Source organism: Felis catus, chromosome B1 (genome assembly GCF_018350175.1).
Source record: "Felis catus isolate Fca126 chromosome B1, F.catus_Fca126_mat1.0, whole genome shotgun sequence".
NCBI lineage: Eukaryota > Metazoa > Chordata > Mammalia > Carnivora > Felidae > Felis > Felis catus.
The window spans coordinates 85,152,067-85,169,396 of record NC_058371.1 but is presented as its reverse complement, the minus strand read 5'-3'; the positions used below and the strand labels follow the sequence as shown (position 1 = coordinate 85,169,396).

The following is a 17,330-nucleotide window of genomic DNA, read 5'->3' as shown; positions in this document are numbered from 1 at the left end:
TTCTGAACAACTTCTACCCCCTAAGTGTCACAGGGACCCCCCCAAATAGCTGGGGGCCATGAGGCCCATGCTGAGCAAGTTGTTATTTCTGCAACATGAAAGGGTTGACTTTCCACCTTACAATGGTCAATAGAAGGAAACTCTTTGAGGAACATAATTAGGAAATTAATCTTCAAAGGAAAAAGTGAACATAACTGAATGAGCAATTAATGGCCCAAATCATATTGCTGTTAAAGTTAGTGAAAAATTAAAAAATTATGTGATTTTTAGTTTTAAAACAGTCATATAATCAAAGAAAACATGGATTTATGTTTTGTTTTGCTTTGAAACACTGGGAAAAAATCACATCAACTACTCCACAGTAGACTATTTTTAACAGTGCATGGCCAAGAACTTAGAGTTACACAATTAAAAAAAAAAATCACAATGTCATGGAACTAAGGAACGTCTACATATTTATGGTATACTATTATGTGACATTGCATAGAATAGGGAAATATACATGAAGCATTTCTTCTCACATTTTTTGATTAATTGACAGAAGTGACCCGGAATCCCAATTCACTGCATAATTATTAAATGCCTCATTACTTGATTTGTCTCTAGGTTTCTTTTTAGTAATCCCCAAAGTTGTCTTCAGTAGTCTTTGAAAACCAAAAGAACTCCCTTTATTAAAAGTCCAGATTGGAAAACCCCTTTCTTAAGAGCAATTAAAGTTTATTATTTTCGTTTCTAAGAGGAAGCCGGGAATCCCCACATAGTTTTTCCTATAGTGAGATGACAGGGGCTATAAATTCAACAAATAATACTAATGTCAGTTGAAAGACCAACTGTTAATAAATATATGGAGAGAACATAGCAAAAGTGGGACAGAACTTGATGATATAGCTTGGCGGATAGCAAAAGGACATCTCAAGGCTCAGCGCTCAAACTCCAGTGAAGTGGAGAACACTGAACATCCCTTGGCCAGACCAGTTGTGATAAACATTTGTATGAAATGCTTTCAGACTAATATAAATAAATAACATCTATAAGCCTCCCTGGTCTTTATGCCTCCATCAATAGATCTCACGGCAAGGGGAATGGGGCACATTTTATCCGGATCTCAGGTCTAGGAAGGGGAGAAGAGTGGGGCAATTGAATATGTATTTGGAAAGAGCTCCACAGATCTGAAATACACCTCCCTGTCCTTTGTTCAATACCTTCTACACTGTGAGTCAAACAGCCTCTATCACAGATGCCGTCCATTACCCATCCACATCCCGTGGCCCATACCATTTTAGTGCATGTTGTCCTGACTTCCAACTGCCAGCACTTGCATTTCTTTGCCTGAATGGCTTCCCTTGCTTGCTAAATATCACTCTGTGTGTAGGGCAGAGAAAGGAGGAATTGCCACAACCACAGAGCAGTCTTGAACTAAGACTGAGGAAATAGTGCATAAGTACATTGGCTCCCTCCTCCCTGTGCTGGTAGAACTCTGTGGCACATTTCCACACATTTCCCAGAGCTCTCTAGTAGAATTAAGCTTCAGTGTCTCACAGTGGTAAACTGCTGAATAACACATCTCTTATTGGCTCCTTTCCTTCCCTGTCACATTTCTCCATTTCCAAACAGGTATTTCCTGGAATTACCTCTCAAATGGCTTATACTCGAATTCTTATTTTAGGTCTCCTTCTGGGAAAACCCAAACTAAGACTGTGCCAAAATTTGTTTTTCTTCTTTCTTTCTTTCTTTTTCTTTCTTTCTTTTTTTTTAAATAGATCCCTGATGCCCTAAATACTAGCTATCTTGGCTTGTCACACACTGCTTCATAACTATTACTCTTTAAAAGGTTTACATATGGAAAGAAAACATCAAAAACAAAAACATAAACTCCTCTCCACTAATTTTTAAGCTAAAGAATCATTCAGCAGAAGTAGCTTTCATACCTTCTCATGTCCACTTGCCCTAAAGATAGTTATAGTCACATCTGAAAACTACTTGTTCCAACCACCTATCTGAAGGGAGAGTCCAGTATCCTTCTCTCCATCTCTGGCCTTAGGAGAGAAGGATATTCTTTGGACATTGAGCATTCTCTGAAATTACTGAATATATCAGTCATTCTCCAAACATTCACTGAAATTATCGAACATTCTGGAAGGCTCCCTGACATGGTAGCCACCAGACACATGGTGCTACTGAGTATTTGAAATGTAGCTAGTGTGACTGAGGGACTGAATTTTCAATTTTAGTTAATTTAAATGTTAATTTAAAACAACTACTCAGTTTATTTATTGGAAAACTTTTAAACATTTTTGAAACAACTTGGGTATGAGAATCTACTTTTTTAAAATGTAAACTTTATAAAAATTTAAATGTAGATCAAGTATGTCTGATAAAAATTTAGTGCCCGTATTGAAATATTCTGAAGTGTAAAGTACACATTGGAATTTAAAGAAATAGCATGAAAAATGTCATTTGTAATTATTTGATATTAATAAGGAGATTTTTATATTGATTAAATGTTGAATGATAACATCTTGGATATGTTGGGTTGCATAAAATATACTAAATTTAACTTGTTTCCTTTTTAAAAAAATAGGACTAGAAAACTGAATTACAAATGCAGGTCACATTATATTTCTATTGGACAGCACTGTTCAGTCACCTTACAGACAACTTTTACTTGCTAGCCTTGTGGTAAAATCATTGCTGTATAAAAAGATTAAGACAAGAAAACACTCCTCCCTGTTCTTAAGGAGTTGACATTTTAAAAGAAATGTCACAGGCTTGGTTATAATATTGAAACCAAACTTAAAAGCAAAATAAAAAGTAAAGGCATATAAAACTTTCTCATGGAAAGTAGCTGTTCTGTTATAGGAATAGATTACTCATATTAAATTACAGAAAGGGAGTTAAGAAACAATGTTATCCTCTTGAAGAGCCTATAAAGCTTGCTCTGCCTGAACAGTGGAGCAAATGCTCTGCCAATGTCAGCTTTCTAGATGTGAATGGGGTAACAGAATCGGGCAATTAGATCTTCGAAGGGGTCTCATCATCTACTCTGATATCACCTATCTTATTTTACAGATATGGGAAATGTCGTCTAGCCAGCTTAGGCGACTTGTTTCAGGTCAGAAACGATTTTGTTCCTACTCAAAGAAAAAAACCGCCATTAATTCTCAAATATAATTTATGTTCCTATTAGTGAAAAATTTTCCATCACTGCAAAGCTCCTATGTTAAAAACAAGTGGTTCTCAGATGTACCAACTCTTCTTGATACTTGGCCTCACATTTCCTTCCATACGTCTAAATAGTATGTGTATACTAGTATTTCTTGGATTATCAATTTTGGGTGTTTTCTGCTGACATCTTGCCATGTAGATGGCATTCTACCTACATCCCCATCTAATCTCTCACTGGACAAATCAGTAATAATCAATGTAACACTGCTCATTTACAGCCAGGTTGTACCGACAATTAAGCGCCTTTTCTTCATTTTTCCAAAAGTGTGTCATTTACAGCATTCTCTCATTTGCCTGGGTTTCCACATTCCCATTGTTATTTTCTCCCCAGATGCTACTCTCCCTGCATATGCTTACGGTAACATTTTCCGTATTCTTGTAATATACCAGTTCTGCTCGTCTTTTCACCTGGGACACTTCTCTCCTGGAACCCACTGTTCTCTGGCCCCACCATGACTGGTTGCCTAGAAGTGTGATACACAGTTGTCAGCTCGGGGCTCGTCTTACAAGGCAATCCAGTGATTTGAAAAGTTTCCTTCCCAAGTCAGCTTAAAAACTATCTTTTAGGGGCGCCTGGGTGGCGCAGTCGGTTAAGCGTCCGACTTCAGCCAGGTCACGATCTCGCGGTCCGTGAGTTCGAGCCCCGCGTCGGGCTCTGGGCTGATGGCTCGGAGCCTGGAGCCTGTTTCCGATTCTGTGTCTCCCTCTCTCTCTGCCCCTCCCCCGTTCATGCTCTGTCTCTCTCTGTCCCAAAAATAAATAAAAAACTTAAAAAAAAAACTATCTTTTATTTATATTTACCCATATACTTTACACAACAGCAAAACACTACCACCAACACCACAAACGCTCTGCACGTTTAAAACACACTGATCTGAAGCATCTTGGTTGCCCCTCCGGCAAATGCTATCAAAAGCCGCAGGGTGCTGAGCCCCATTGCTACCCAGACCTGGAGTCCGTGGTTGGCTGATGTCAGTCAGCATTATCTCCAAGGTTACTTTTGGTTGAACTCCTCAATACTTAGCTCATCACCGTTGGAAAAGAGAATCGAGTGGCTTTTTTTTTTTTTTTTATGTCAAGGAAATGTGGTCCCAGTTGGAATGTAAGGCCAGGGTTTCATTTCTATGGTGGTGGTGATGAGGGCATCCTGGTTCCCACTGATCTGATCTGTTCATCGAAAGAAAGCACCAGTGTTAGTTAAGCTGACCACTGACAAGCTTCCAAATACAGAGAGAGCCATGTCAAGTTCTTGCAGAAACAGAGAGTTCTACTTCTGGGAGCTACCTAGAGACCATCTGTCAAGTCTAAACTCCACAGTTTGCAGAAGAGAAAACAGGCTTAGAGGTTTACCCAAGACAAAAAAGGGGCCGGTAGAAGCTTGTAAGTTGGCCTCTAAAAACATTTAGAAAGATAAAAGTAACTGGTTGCTAACAGGTGAATTATGGTCTTACAGGTGGATGCTGTTGTTTTGCACAAGTTACATTTCCTGGAAGAAGCAAACTCATTTAAATATTTATATTGATAACTCCAACTCGGGCATTTATCCTGTAATACTACAACTAAGAAGCACCAAATCACAGTATTTCTACATTGTTTTTCTTTTCTTTCCTCTTTCCTTTAATCCCATGAAACACAAATCTTGAGAACTTATTCGTTATTTACCACCTGGCTTTGGAAAGTACTTGGAGCAAATTATACGTTAATGCTAATGGTTAGCCTGGGTCTAGAAAGACCCAGCTAGTCACAGGTTGCTGAACAGTGAATTAAGGGCATTTTCGCTTCTGGCTTGGAGACAGCCTTGCCAAAGTCCTTGGACACGGGACTGAAGACACTGACTTATCTGTGTAAAGAGAAAGTGGCCAGTTACACGAACTAATGAAAAAATGAAATAGAATTGCTCCTCCTTTGTTTCGGACCTGTTTTTTAGCATCTGTTCAAATTCTCCAAATTATAGTGAGGCCACTCTAGACAGCCCTGCTAATGCACAATAATGTTATCATTTATATTCATTGGCTTACACATGCCCACGGATGGCATTCTAAACACCAACGAGCTGAAGCCCTCTTCTGACACCTATCGCCCGCTTTCCATATGCTGCCTTCACAGCCAGTGCAGCGTGTTCATTATATGGTGCTAATTGTTTCCCTTTGCTTATTCTAGAAATTACTACTTGTTTTCTTTTCTTTCTTTTTTTTTGTAAACAACTGAAGTGAAAGAAAATGATAGCTTTTTCTACCACATTAACAACTTTCATTTGGAAAAATCATTTGCAAATATTAGCTTCTGGAGCCTTAGAACCATTCCAACAGATTAAAGCTGTAAAACTTCATTTCCTCACTAGAAACATACTACTTTGAACAGCAAGATCTCAACCTTAAATAAGATTCTAACGAAGGCAAAACATAGTTACGTGTTTGGGTTGCTGAGCAACCGATAAGGCATCTTTCTAAATCTGAAGCAAATAAACTTATTCTAACTGAAATCTAAGAACAATATTTTATATGGAAATAATATTAGCTAAGGGATAAATCTAGAGAGCTCTGAGAAGCATGGTTGGTTTTCTCCCCAGTGTAATGATAGAATAATTATACCAAATGTGGAGAGACTGAAATCCTTTTAACACTCTTATCTTCAGATAGTCCACATCTTAATGAGGTCACTCAAGAGCTAAAATCCTTAAAATAATGAAAAATATCTTCTCAAAATATAAAATACATACAACAATAGTAAGCATGGTTTGTTCTAAGGAGGAAGGGACTTTATTGATAATATGAAAAGCTAGGGGCACCTGGGTGGCTCAGTCGGTTAAGCGTCTGACTTCGGCTCAGATCATGATCTTATCATTCGTGAGTTCAAGCCTCGCATCAGGCTCCGAGCCTGGAGTCTGCTTCAGATTCTGTGTCACCCTCTCTCTCCTCCCCTCCCCTGCTCACACTGTGTCTCTCTCTCAAAGTAAATAAACATTAAAAAAAAGAAAGAAAAAGAAAAAGAAGAAGAAAAGCCCTCCAGGTTCTCAAATCCCTTGTCTCAAAAGAAAACTCAGTAATGATTCCAACTTGGGTTGTCCTTATTTAAAATTTTCGTGTACTTAGGTATATTTTTATGTACCTTATTCTCAGCTTTCAGAACTTCCATCTGAGTACACAGGAGTTGTCATACAACCTGCTTGGGATAACAAGGTAAAGAGCTAACCAGGCATTTGGGAGGTGCAGTGCGGGGAAAGGAAGATGAAGCAGAAAGCTGAGCGGTAGAGCTGTCCCTCTGGGTGGGCTTGGAGGAGCAAAGCAGGTGGCTGCGTGGTCAGCTGGGCCCAGGCCTTGCCCCTGTGGCTGGTACAGGGGCGGAGCTTGGTCTGTACCTAAAGCAGCCTAGGGAAGAGCCACAGTGTGCCCCACCTTTGACTCTATGAGTGAAGCTTTCCTTGCTGTGAACAAGGCTGTCTGGCCCTGGTGGGGGAAAGACACTCAAATACCTATTTCGGGGCACCTGGGTGGCTCAGTCGGTTAAGCGTCTGACTTTGGCTCAGGTCACGATCCTACAGTTTGTGGTTCAACCCCCCACGTCAGGGTCTGTGTTGACAGCTCAGAGCCTGGAACCTGCTTTGGATTCTGTGTCTCCCTCTCTCTGACCCTCCCCTGCTCATGCTCTGTCTCACTCTCTCTCTCAAAAATAAATAAGCATTAAAAAAAAAAAAAAGAAATACCTATTTCAAAGGGTGAGTGGGGGGTATTAAGGAGCAATCCTCCTTTTCTACCCCAGGCACAACTATGAAAGTTGGGGTCAGTCCTACATGAAGAGGGGGTCTGCTTCTTCTTGGAGAAAAGAGCCAGGATTAGGGGGACAGTTTCCTGCCGCACAGGAGTCGAGGAATGCCCTTGGAGCAGAGCGCAAGTCACATCAGTCTTCCTCCTCAGGATCTGTGAGAGGTAGAGAGGATGCTCCCAGAAGTGATGCATCTTTCCTGATGTCAAAATCAGTCTTGTTGGGTGTATTAGTTTCCTACTGCTGTGACAAATGACCACAAACACAGTGGCCTAAAACAATGCTAATTTATCATCTTAAAGTGTTAGGGGTCGGAAATCTGAACTGTGTGTCACGGGCTAATGTCATAGGTGTCAGCAGGGCTGTGCTCCTTCTGAAGACTCTAGGGGACAATCTGTTTCCTTGGCTTTTCCAGCTTCTAGATGCAGCTCACATTCCTTGACTTCTGGCCACATCACTCCAACCTCTGCTTCATTTTTGTCAAACCTCCTCCTCTCTCTCTGATCCTTGTGTCTCCCCATCTCAAGATTCTTCAATTAGTCACATCTGCCAAGTCCCTTTTGCCACACAAGACAGCATATTCCCAGATTCTGGAGGTCAGAATATGGACACCTCTGGGGTGGGGGCATTACTCTATCACAGTAGGCGGAGCTTGGCAGTAGGCTGTACTTCTGGAGTAGGCTTCCCAGAGGCGTGTGATGGGAGCCAGCTCTTCCCTGAACACAGCAGCGGCTCGGATTTTCTCAGATGTTTACATAGCTTGGAGAGTATTTACAATTTCCCTAAGGTCTTCATCCTGCTTGAATAGACTGACTTCAGCCAGGGGCTGATTTCAATAAACATGAAAGGCAGTATTTCTCAAAGTTAGGAAGGATAGCTCTTAACATCCACCGCACCCCCACCCCAAATCCCAGCACGCTGGCAGGCATTCAGCAGTGAGAAAGATCTTGGGGTGAGAATTCTAAGTAAGGCAGTGCCACACGCTCATTGTAAGACACTGGCCAGGAAGGATGACAGGCCTGGTCCATTTTGGTATGAAACAAAAGTCGCATGTGTGGGTGTTGTTGGCATAACAGTGATAATTTGCCTCCTAGGGCCAAAAATAGCTGTCACCAGCATCTGAGAATGCAAGAGCTTCCTAAATAATTACCCACTCCATCTCCGCCGCCTCTAGACCCTTCACAAGCCACACGGAGACACGCATGCTTCCAGTCCCTCCAAGAGAACTGCTCGTGGAAAGGATAAAAACAAGAGCCAGCAGATTAGCCATGTTTGGAATGGAAATCCCAGGATATGCCTGCTCCAAAACAGCCAAATCCTGAAAGATTTTGAACAAGGTTAAGCTGCAGCCAGATTAACATCTCCCTGCAGTAGGGGTTAGCGGGTTGTCTGGAAGGCCAAGACCCAAATGATCTGACAAGAAGGGCGAGTCTAAAACGCAGCTGACCTGTGTGTGTATCGGGCCAAGGGTGCAAGCTGGAGGCAAGAATAAAAGTCCTTAGGGTTTATTTATAATAAATATTGATACTGGAGGGTGGAGCTACTGCTCCAGCATGCACACGCGTGTGCACGCACGCACACGCACTCTACTGCCTAGTTGACCAGCCCTCATCAAACCAAAGCCAGAGGTTAATATTGAACAAATGAGCGACCTTACTGTGGGGAGTGGCCACGTGACAAAAACTGCATTTCAAAGGCAACAAGACCGAAACTACGGCCCTCGGGAGGAAATCCAGGCTATGAAAACAAGTTTTACATATTCCCCGCGGACTGGTGACACTGAAAGACAAAAAGACTCATTTGCCAGGCTCACTAGAGTAGACAGCAGGGTATAGTTTTCACTCATGGCTGTCAACCATCTGGTTTTCACCTGCATCGTCCAGATGGAAGTTTATGTTCAATCAACCTACAGCTCTTCACCGAGTGCTCACACTACCTGTTAAGAGACAGCAGGAGACTGTGGAAAGTCAGCCTGATCTGCAACAGTCAGAACCGGTTTAAAGTCCTGCTGTATCATTTCAGATGTGTGATGTGGACATTTAAGCCCACCGTGTCTCAGTTTCTTCCTCTCTATGATGAACTGAGTAATAATACTTTTATATAATATACAGCATTATAATTATAGATTTTAATAATTTACTAAACTCAAGAATGTATTATTATTACCACTTTGGCTACTTTAAAATGTTGACGAAATAACGTTAAAGTTTTTATCCTATTATTATGAAAATTATATGGTACTTTTACAGAGTGAGGTAAATGTTGGTTTCTAGATACAGAATCTAGTTAGGGAAAGGTGGTACATATAAGAAATATCCAAAGACAAAAACTGTCTTTATAGCACAGTGTTAGAGAGTCCTGTGGTCAGTGAGAGTTCCTGATTCCATGTACTTAACACAAAAGTTCGTTGTGGTACATATCATGAACAAAAGTGAGAAAAGCAGTTGTCAGAAAAAAAAATAAAAAAAAACTTCAAAGAGACCTGGAGATAGGGAAGCAGAAAGAAACTGGGAGAACATTCCAGAATGTGAGAGATTTGTGAGCCAATACAGAGACAGTGTGACATAAATCTGCTTCCTGGAAGCAAGGAAACTCCACATTGCAGACCCACCTAAGACCCTCTCCCACAAACCATAATGCGAAACAATACAGCAATCTCCACCAAAACATAAAATATACACACCTTTTAATACAACACTTTCACTTTTAGGACCTTATCCTATAGATGTATATGTATACACATATGTGAATAATATTTATAAAGATGTTCACTCAGCCCGGTTTATATACGTGATGGAAACTGAATTTAAAACCTAAAAATATAATCCAAAAGGCCATCAACAGGAGATTGGTTAGGAAACTGTGGTGTAGCCACACTGAAATATTTCACAAATTCTATAAAACATGAAGTATATAATAGCTCCATCTGTACTGATTTTGAATAATTGTCAAGGCTTATTGTTAAGTGAAAAAAGCAAAATCTAAGACCTGTGTGTGCAATATGCTACCACTTGTGGAAAAAGAAAGACCACATACAGTGTGCGTGTCAATGCACAGACTGCCTGTAAAAAGGCAGTCACTAGCAACAGAATAGGTAGAGGAATTAGAGGGGAGGCATCCCATTCCCTTTTGAATTCCATATTATACTAATGTGTTACTTATTCAAAAATTACTTTAGGGTCAGCTGGGTGGCTCAGTCAGTTAAGCATCTGACTCTTGATTTCAGCTCAGGTCACCATCTCATGGTTTGTGAGTTCGAGCCATGTGCTGGGCTCTGTGCCAATAGTGAGGAGCCTGCTTGGGATATATTCTCTCTCTCTCTCTCTCTCTCTCTCTCTCTCTCTCTCTCTCTCTCTCTCTCTCTCTTCCTCTCCCCCACTCATTCTCTATCTCTCCTTCTCTCACTCACTCTCTCTCAAAATAAATAAATAAACTTAAAAAAATTACTTTAGAAGTCCCATCTAGTGGCTCAGTGTTTTCAGAGACTCCAGATAACTTTGCACATTATGACTTCAATTTAGGAAGCCCTGATACACAGTGTTTCCTGAAGAGCCTCTAATTAAAATTGCTTCTAGGTAGATAACAACACAAAATAAAGTTGTCCAACACAAGGTCTAGTCCAGTTCCCTGTGGACCTTATTTAATGATTATAGACTAAATAAGACTGGACACGCAGACTGCTATAGACTGAATGGTGCCTACCCCCACATTCATATATTGAAGCCCTTACCCCCGATGTGACTGTTTAGAGACAGAGTCTTTAAGAAAATAATGAGGGTTTAATGAGGTTGTAACAGTGGGAGCCTATACCTATAAGGCTGGCGTCCTTATAAGAAGAGGGACAGACAGCAGAGCTCACTCGCTCTCACCATGCGAAGATACCACGAGAAGGCAGCCAAGGATGTCTCACCAGAAACCAACCCTAACGGCACCTAGATCTTGGACTCCCATTCTCCAGAACTGTGAGAAAATACACTTCTGTTGTCTAAGCCACCCAGTCTGTGGTGCTTCGCTATGGTAACCCGAGCTGACTAAGACAGGTGCCATTGTGGACTCTTGCATATGGTGGTCTGGCCTTTAAGCCTGTGCTTACAATCCTCCAGCCAGAGGAAAGCTGAGCTCAAGTGGTGGCGGCAATGCCTGGCCTGCCAAGGAGCACTGCTGAGACACTGACACACTACTCGGTAAAAGTGAAAGCCCCTGAGCCACTAGCTCAGGGGCCTGGGGCCTGGGCTGCCCCCAGATGACCTTCAACTATCCAGCCTCTGCAGCATTGGTCTCGAGAATCTCTTAGTTACTTCCAGTTCGTGGGTTCTAAGATCCATAACACAGAGACAGCAAAACATGCCACTGCCGAGAGTCAAGTTCGCCTCCAAAAATAGTGCCGTTTCATATCTGTGAAAGATAAACAGCAGCCTGTAACCTAGGAGTTCCCAATCAGAGCAGATCTACTTTAGATCTTGGAGCCTCCCGAGCTGGCTGCTGCTACAGCAGGCATAGAATCTTCCTCATGCTCTCCGTGTGGCTGGCGTTCTCAAGGTAGGGAAAGCAGAACGCATTCTACTCTGACAATCTGCTACTCCAAAAAAACATCTTTCAGAAACCTTGACACTCTTAAAAAAAAAAAAAAAAAAAAAGGCAGTGAAGAGGTATTCATCTCACAATAGACAGAACTCTGACAATTCCTATTGTTACTGGAGTGAGAGAGGTAGTGTTAAGGCAACAATTAAAATACGCATTGCTCAGGTATCATTCACACCGAAGAGGGAAGTGACTTGCCTACTGGCTGATCCAATACCTCAAAGAGAAAGAGCCAGGATACTTTTGTGGTTGACCCTCAACATCACATCACAGTGAAAGAGCTATATTGGAAAGCCTAGGTGAAGCACTGAGGCTTGCTTTTTTTTTTTTTTTTTTTTTTTTTCAGTGTGAGGTTTGAAAATACTTACTATCAAGGATATACATGGTGTGGCAACACCTAGGAACAAATATCCTTGTTGGTTTGGGCATGGAATGATGTCTTTGAAAAGCATATCGACTTCAAGATCAGTGTAATGGCCTATATTGATTTAAAAATTTTGACTGTGTTCTCTCCACCCATTTAGCTCAAGACAGAGGTAATGGATTTATTAAACATTTGGCTCTCCACACCCAAATGAGTTGTATTTAATGTTGTATTTCAACATGGATTTTGTCTGGGATACTTCATAGATGTTAACCTCTTGAGAAAGACATCCTTATTCAAAAGTTATCTCAACTTGCTAGGATTACAAATGGTACCAAATAACACAGAACCTTTTCAGCTGAGTTTTGCAAGTCTTCTGTCATAGTAACTACCAGAATGACTCATTCAGTAAATTTATCTGCAGCCTTTTGAAAACTGCTTCACACAATCAATCAATCAATCAATCAATCAATATAAATAAATTAGTCTGACTATACGAATACTTATTTTGGAAAAATGTTTGAGATGCACAGACAACCCATTAAGTTATAGGCCATATCCATATCCCTGTATCTATAGGTGATCAGGTTTATCGAAAACTTTCAAGAGATTATATTCCCACTATGCCTATAGTTGTAAAATGCAACCTACCTTTAAAAGTTTCATTGAAAACCCCTCCAGAGGAACTCTGTGTCATTCCTTCATGGACTCTCTCTCCTAGTATCTTTCTCTGTTTTCTCTAGATACTGTTTTATTTATACTTATCTTATTGATCGTCTTCAGTCTTTTACAACTTTCCCAATTCTTGCTCATCCTTGTAATAGTCCCTCTTCACCTGTCTTCTCTACTCCTTTCTCTCCTGTCTCTTCTCTGTGATTATTCAATAGAGATCTGTGTTTTCTATTCTTAATTGTAAAGATGATGAGAGGAATACATTTATATAATTTCCTAGGAAGATTACAAATAAAACCAAATTTAATGTTTTGGTTTTTTAGTTTTCTTTTTATGACCTTTCATTAATTCTTTTTCTGTTTTTTACAGAATATATTTTCCTACCTCTGGTGTAAAACAATATCCAAAATAACTGAAGAGGTATTTGTATTAAACATAAGCAAAAGAATAAATACGCTTAATGGAGGAAACAGAGCTACAGAAATTAAAGTTATTCTTTTCTTATTGTAAAAGACTTTTTGGAAAATCAGGGTGTTTTAAAGGCACAGTTAAAAATTTCTACAGTTACTATCAATAAGTCGAAATCTATTTGGATCTACTAAATAATTTATACATTTTTTTCCAAAAGAATTTTAAGCAGTCTATAAAAATATATACTTTTTCTTTTACTTTCATACTAATGAATAACATTTGTGAAATAATGGATTTGATGTGACTGCTATGTGTGTGTATATATATGTGTGTGTGTGTGTGTGTGTGTGTGTGTATCTTTATTTGTAATATTGATCCACACATCACTTCAAATCATTTTGTGGTTTGACTTCCCACTTTAGTATGAAGGAAATACGATATCTCCATTCTGCTCAGAGAAAGCAAATACTTTTTTTTTTAATATTTACTTTGAGAGAGAGAGAGAGAGTGCTTGCACAAGTGGCAGGGGGAGGGGCAGAAGGAGGGAGAATCCCAAGCAGGCTCCGTGTTGTCAGTGCAGAGCCCCATGTGAGCTGATATTATGAACAGTAAGGTCATGACCTGAGTCAAAATCAAGAGTTGGACACTCAACCGACTGAACCACCCAGGCGCCCCGGGAAAGCAAATACTTTTATTGCAGATTACTACACAGTCAAAGCAGCGAGCACAAAGAAGCACTATTTGAAGAGTTACAGCTTTAAGTATCAGGAAACCTTTTTACCAGGATGTTCTTTGAACTTTTTAGTTGTCAGAGTCACATGCACAACACAGTCTTTATTGCACTCGATTAAGCGCACACCAGGACAGGTTATCTGACTCCTCTCATGGTTCTATCAACAGTCTCTCGTTCTAAGAACAGATCTATGATGTCAGCCCTTAATCTAACTCACTCCCCCACCTCCTTCCTTTCCTCACTATCTTAAACCATGCCATGCTGAATGGTTAAGAGCCTGGGTCAACATGCTGTGGTTATATAAACACCCACTATTTCTGTCTTATGGGAATGCTTCCCTTGTGAGTTACTCAATATGTTTCTCAGTTCAGAGAATGCATCTCGTCTCTGGGCTTGCACTGAAAATAATACCGTTTAGCCTAATCCCAGTGACAAAAATGCTAAACCTTTAAGCAGGACGGCAGCACGCACCACATGACAGAAGTCCGATTTGAACGGGGCACCCAGCAGCTTGTGACCAAGCCAGATGTAGTGCGGAGGTGAAGAGTGACAGAAGCGAGGGTGGTCAAAGACACCTGGCTCCTTGCTCTGTCACCCTGGGTAACTCACCTTCCTTCGCCAAGCACCATCTTCTCAATGAACAAGTCAGCTTTAATTATTTCAGAGGCTTCTTCTAATTCCGGTTTTTAAGCTCTTCATGGAGTGCTCTTTAAATTCCAAAAGGGAAAGAACATTACCTCTGGCTTTCACCACTGATACACACTTAATGCCTACAGCACTGCCATACAAGGTCCTTACAAGATATTTGCTGAAAGAATGAGCCAAGTGGCAAGTTTACCACCACCATTCTAAAGTGGCTGTAATTAATTTAGGAGAATCAGATTCTCTTTCTGCCCTGGGGTGAGGTATTTCTTAAGCAGTCACAAAATTACTTATTACCTATTTGTCCAAGTCTGGGAGGTAGAGATAAACAATTAGGAAAGGACTGACCCTTGAGAAGGCGAGAAAGGGCCGTGGAAATATTTTTAGGGAGAAAACACACTAGGCAAAATAGTACCACGATGGGTCCTCGCTTTAAGGATTATAATTTATGCCACAAAAGAGAACATGCACATGTAGTAAAATTCAAGAGACTCTGGAGTGGGATTTAGGCTGCATCCCCCGGCCTCCATATTGATTGGTATTGGACTGAACTCCCACCCTTGCAAACTTCCAGGACCTGTTCACGTAAGTCTGAGGGGACTGATGGCACAGAGAGGGAGAGAAAGAAGGCAACTGCCCTATCCTCTCTTGTTCTCTCACCTTTCCCATTGCCTTATCACACTTCAGTAGCATCTGCCATATTGCAATCACCATGAATCACTCAAACCCCAACATTCACAAGTACCCTGGCTGTTCTCACCGCAGCATCCCAAATCCAAGTGAAGGGGAAGAAGGCCACGGGTATGTCTGCTGACCACGTGTGAAAACGAGGGGTGCAGCAAGATTCAATTTTCTTCCATTCTACAGGAGGGGAGTCCTGGTGAGGGCTGCAGCTAACAGGTAAAAGCAGCCAACAGGCAGCTTAAATGGTAGAGCCTCTGGAAAGAAGGAAAGCCGCCCTATTAGGTTCTCTGTGAAACTATGCAGCCTCCACAGCTAAGGATTTTAGCCCCACTCTTGCCCAACACTGTGTCTCTATCCTGTTCCCCTTCCAGGGCTTTCCTCATACTCGCTTTCTTCTTCCCCAGCCCCAGCTCTGAGTGAGCCCTTGATCGAGACCACCAGAAAACCACTAGCTGCTGAAATCTTAACAACAGCCTACAGATGAAGGAAACCCAACAAGATGGAGGGAGTGGGGGCGGGGAAGGAGTGGAAGAGTGGGGTTGTGTGCCAGAAACCAAGTAGGATTTTGAATTCAGCGTTTCATAGACGCATTATACCTACTGCAGTGGTTCTGTACTGTTTTCAGTTTATGCATTCAACAGCATCAACAAAAACCTAGTTAACACTTTCAATGTGCCATCCCAGGCTCTGGGGCTATGACGACGGTAAACAACAAAAACAGCAAATACATGCTCCCTACTTTCATGCGGTTTATCGTTTAGTGGAAAAGACATTAATGAAAAAACACCTCTACTCATAAATGTACAATTACAAACTGAGATAACTGTCATAAAGAAAAAAAAAAAAACCCGCGATTCTCTGGAATGTTCTACAAGGAGCCTGATGTAGGGCTAGGAGCTGGGAAAGGCTTTCTGGAGGACTGACACTAGAGCTGAGCTCTGACGCATGAGCAGGAAGGAGATTTCTCGGCAGAGGCAGGGGCAAGAGCAGAAGGAAAATGACGAGCCGGAAAATATAACCCCCTTGAACTTGAAAATCTACGATTTTCTACATTGTATCGTTCAGATGTGGCTCACAGAATTCGATCTGAAAACTTCCTAAAAGGCTGCTGGTGAAATACTCTTGTAAGGTTAAGAGGTTACAGACCCAGGTGAGTATGGAGACAGGATTCTTCTGATCAGTGAGCCCTGTGTCATCAATTCTGTCTTGTAATAACCTTCTTTTGCATGAACTACAAAACTGTCCTTGCTAGATTATTTTTTTTTAATTTTTAAGTTTAAATTTATTGTTTATTTTTTTAAATAAAATTTATGGTCAAGTTGGCTAACATACAATGTATACAGTTTTTATTTATTTATTTATTTTAAGGTAGAGAGACTGAGCATGAGCAGGGGAGGGGCGGAGAGAGAGGGAGACACAGAATCTGAAGGAGGCTCTAGGCTCTGAGCAAGCATTCAGCACAGAGCCTGATGCAGGGCTCAAACCCACAAACTTTAAGGTCATGACCTGAGCTGAAGTTGGACACTTAGCTGACTGAGCCACTCAGGCACCCCTGGATTATTTTTTTTAAAGAAGCTGTCTTTGAGACATGTGGACTAAAGCTATTGCTTTTGTAATATAGCCATGAATCCTAGCTGCCACAGGAAAACACTTTCTCCCTGATATTTAACAGAAGAGCTTCAAAACTCTGCTGTATACTCTTCTGCCTCCAGGCCTGAATGAATCAATAAATCGGTGACTCCAGCAGATGACTTCCTTTTTTAAAAAGAAATGAAAGCTCAGGTGAGAGATTTTTTGCCCCAACAGATAGCACTAGCAAAAGCCCTGTGGCAAGGAAGAGCACAATTTCCAGAGAGTACTGGAGACAAATGGGCAGATTAGGAGGTAAAATCAACGGCTGGTAGGAACATGAGGGAAGGCTCGTGCCAAAACGACCCTGAGATTTCTGACCTACACATCTGGACAGACAGTGGAACCATTCTTTGACTTGGGGTGGGTGGGACACGGACAAAATCCAGATTTTGGAGAGAAGACATATATTTTGGACGTGCTGAGTCTGGGGTGACTTAGAGAAATACAGTGGAGATACTATGGATGGGTCTGTGAAGACGTCCAGGAGAGAAGCTGTCAGAACGCAGATGGTACTTGCGGCATGGATGTGGACAAGGCTGAACAGGCAGGTGATGTAAAGAGAAAAGAGAAGGTAGCCTGAGATCAAATGTTGCAGAATTACACATCTAGACCCTGCAAAAGAGT

At 41.2% G+C, this 17,330-nt stretch overlaps 1 protein-coding gene and 1 long non-coding RNA gene across 6 annotated transcripts in view; both read right to left on the bottom strand.

The window, feature by feature from the left end:
* RNF150 (ring finger protein 150) overlaps positions 1-17,330 on the bottom strand; it is a 292,025-nt gene that overhangs the window by 150,879 nt on the left and 123,816 nt on the right. The gene's annotated exons all lie outside the window — the stretch shown is intronic.
* On the bottom strand, positions 3,994-16,399 carry LOC123384933. 2 transcript variants are annotated; one of them, XR_006596738.1, is made up of 3 exons: positions 15,151-16,399; positions 14,358-14,455; positions 3,994-4,392 (listed from the first exon to the last, which is right to left on the bottom strand). It is a non-coding gene; the product is annotated as an uncharacterized LOC123384933 (long non-coding RNA). The 2 variants fall into 2 exon arrangements; XR_006596737.1 differs by having other exon boundaries at positions 14,358-16,399.